The sequence below is a fragment of the Hyperoodon ampullatus genome (assembly GCF_949752795.1).
Source record: "Hyperoodon ampullatus genome assembly, chromosome: 13".
Lineage (NCBI taxonomy): Eukaryota > Metazoa > Chordata > Mammalia > Artiodactyla > Ziphiidae > Hyperoodon > Hyperoodon ampullatus.
In genome coordinates this window covers 45,461,681-45,464,690 of record NC_136926.1, presented here as the reverse complement: position 1 = coordinate 45,464,690, position 3,010 = coordinate 45,461,681, and the positions used below count along the sequence as shown (strand labels likewise).

The following is a 3,010-nucleotide window of genomic DNA, read 5'->3' as shown; positions in this document are numbered from 1 at the left end:
GAGAGATGGATGTGGGGTGATATTGTTGACATGGGTTGAAGTTGAGGTAAGAGTTGAAGTGGGAAAAAAGAAATGGGCTCAAATAAAATACATATGTTCAAGAGTTTGGACAATATCCTAAGGGCAGTAACCTATCAACATTGAATTTTATAAAGAGGGAACACTGAAGACAGGGAACAGACAGGAATGAATTACAAAACAGAGTCGGCAAGATCAGGTAAGAGGTGGGAGCAATAATCCAGAAAAGGGATGAGGATGGGATGAGGGAGGAACTGGTAGTGATGCTAGGAATGGAGAGAAACATTCTGTGGGCCAAAAAGTGTCTTCAGTTTTCTAAGTAAAAATAAAAGACACATTGTTCATTTTCACCAAGAACTTTGTTGAACAACGTATTCACCCTTTTGTTTCACTATCTTCTGCCATTTTTCAGGCAACTTCATAATTCCATCTTCCCAAAACTTTTAATCTTTTTGAGCAAAGAACTGTTCTGGTGCCTTTTACAGTATTCCAAGCAATTGAAATTTTTTCCATTAGGAGAATTTTGTAAAGACTGAAATAAATAGAAATCCAAAGGTGCAATGTCTGGTGAATACGGCAGATGAATCAGAACTTCCCAGACAAGCTGTAATAGTTTTTGCCTGGTCGTCAAAGAAACATGTGGACTTGCGTTATCCTGATGGAAGATTATGCATTTTCTGTTGACTAATTCTGGATGTTTTTCATCAAGTGCCACTTTCAGTTGGTCTAATTGGGAGCAGTACTTGTTGGAATTAATCGTTTGGTTTTCCAGAAGGAGCTCATAATAGGGGACTCCCTTCTAATCCCACCATATACACAACATCATCTTCTTTGGATGAAGACCGGCCTTTGGTGTGGTTGACGGTGGTTCATTTTGCTTGCTCCATGGCCTCTTCCATTTCACATTGTTGTACAGTATCCACTTTTCATAGCCCATCACAAATTGTTTTAAAAACGGAATAATCCAAATGTTTCAATATGTTTCAGTAGAGAATCAGATGTGGAAATAAGGTCAAGAAGGTTTTTTTTCACTTAACTTACATGGAACCCAAACATCAAAGCGATTAACATAACCAAGCTGGTTCAAATGATTTTCAATGCTTGATTTAGACATTTTGAGTATGTTGGCTATCTCCTGCATGTTATAACATTGATTGATCTCAATTAATGTCTCCATTTGATTGCTATCAACTTCAACTGGTCTACCTGACCATGGAGCATTGTCCAGCGAGAAATCTCCAGCACAAAACTTCCAAACCACTTTGACTCATTCAATCAGTCACAGCACCTTCTCCATACAGTGCACGAATCTTTTTTTGTGTTTCAGTTGCATTTTTACCTTTCTTGAAATAATAAAGCATAATATGTCAGAAATGTTGCTTTTCTTCTTCCATCTTTGATATTAAAATGGCTACATAAAAATACATCAATTTTGATAAGTCTTTTTTTAAATGCATGCTGATATGACAGCTGTCACATACAATCTAACAAATTGTTTCAAATAAAGTTAAAGATAACTAAGTGCTACTAGAGCCATCTTATGGGGAAAAAAAAATGAACATTTTGGCCCACCCAATAGATTTGATGGATATTTGGAAGGATGGAAGGCTAGGAGGCTGTGGTCATCTCTGTGATCCTGCCTATATGATATCAGAAGCGAGAAGATTCTCCCACAATCCCTTGCTCTCTTCCTTTCCAACCCTGGCATGGCAGTATGGCTCCCGCAAAGAAGGGTGGCGAGAAGAAGGGTTGGTCCACCATGAAAATTGAGGTGGTGACCAAAGAATACACTATCAACATTCACAAGCACATCCAAGGAGTGAGTTTCCAGAAGCGTGCCCCTCGGGCACTCAAAATAATCTGGAAATTTGCCATGAAGAAGATGGGAACTCCAGATTTACACATTGTCACCAAGCTCAAGAAAGCTGTCTGGGCCAAAGGAATAAGGAATGTCCCATACCATATCTGTGTGCAGTTGTCCAGAAAGTGTAATAAGATGAAGATTCACCAAACAAGCTCTATATGTTTGTTACCTATGTACCTGTCCCCAATTTCAAAAATCTACAGATAGTTAATGTGGATAAGAGTGAACTGCTGATTGTCCAATAAAGTTATAGAACCAAAATAAGAAGCAGAGACGACTCAAGGAATAAGGTTTAGGATGAGGTTACGGGAGTAAATGGCTGAACTGGAATGGGAAAAACACTCCATGTAGATGAAAATGTCAAGAAATTGAGGATCAGGATATCAGTAAAACAGAAGTCACCCAAAATAGTAGAAGAGCCTAGTGAGAAGAGAAAGATTACCAGTCACGTGCTATTTTGTCCTTAAAAATTAATGCAGAAAGAGTAATTAAAACATCAGTGGTTGAGAACAAAGAAAAAGGAAAAGTTATAGTCTTATACCATTAGCCTCAAAGGCATATAGAAGTCTAAACATTCTTAGAGGATTATGGTATATAAGAGAGTATGAAGCAAGGAAGACACCTAGTGTATCTTTCCAATTCTAGGGAAAGGAAGGGATAAAACAATGAGGCTGCTTCACTTGAGTGGGGAGGTTGAAAATTAGCTCTCATGAGCCCATGGTTTGCTCTGAACACCCATTCCCCTATAACACACCAACCAATGTGGACAGGCTGGTTCTTACAACTCGCTTTGTCCATCTGTCATTATGCAAGATTGGAGATGAAGGGAGTAAAAGAACTGAAGGGGAGTTTGTTGCAAATGGGTCTCCTGATGGTCTAGTGGGAGCATAGGGAGGATCAACTCCTTGCCTTGCTGTTCGCTAGCTCTGAACTTTGGACATTCTTGAACTTTGTATTAAACATTAATCTTAATAAGACATTGTACAACCCAAGGTTCATTCCATCTCAAGACTCCCAGCATCTTATTCTGGCTCTAGTATTGTACTTGCATCATTTCAGGTCCCATTCTTCTACCCCTCCAGTGTTCCCTCTTCCTGTGCCTCTGTGTAACAGATTTCCTCATTTCAT

The 3,010-nt window shown here is 39.0% G+C and overlaps 1 pseudogene across 1 annotated transcript; it reads left to right on the top strand.

Annotated features, from left to right (window-relative positions):
• The first annotated feature begins 1,732 nt into the window (after positions 1-1,732).
• On the top strand, positions 1,733-2,127 carry LOC307062457 (large ribosomal subunit protein eL31-like; annotated as a pseudogene). The gene has a single exon. The product of its transcript is annotated as a large ribosomal subunit protein eL31-like (transcript).
• The last annotated feature ends 883 nt before the right edge of the window (positions 2,128-3,010 follow it).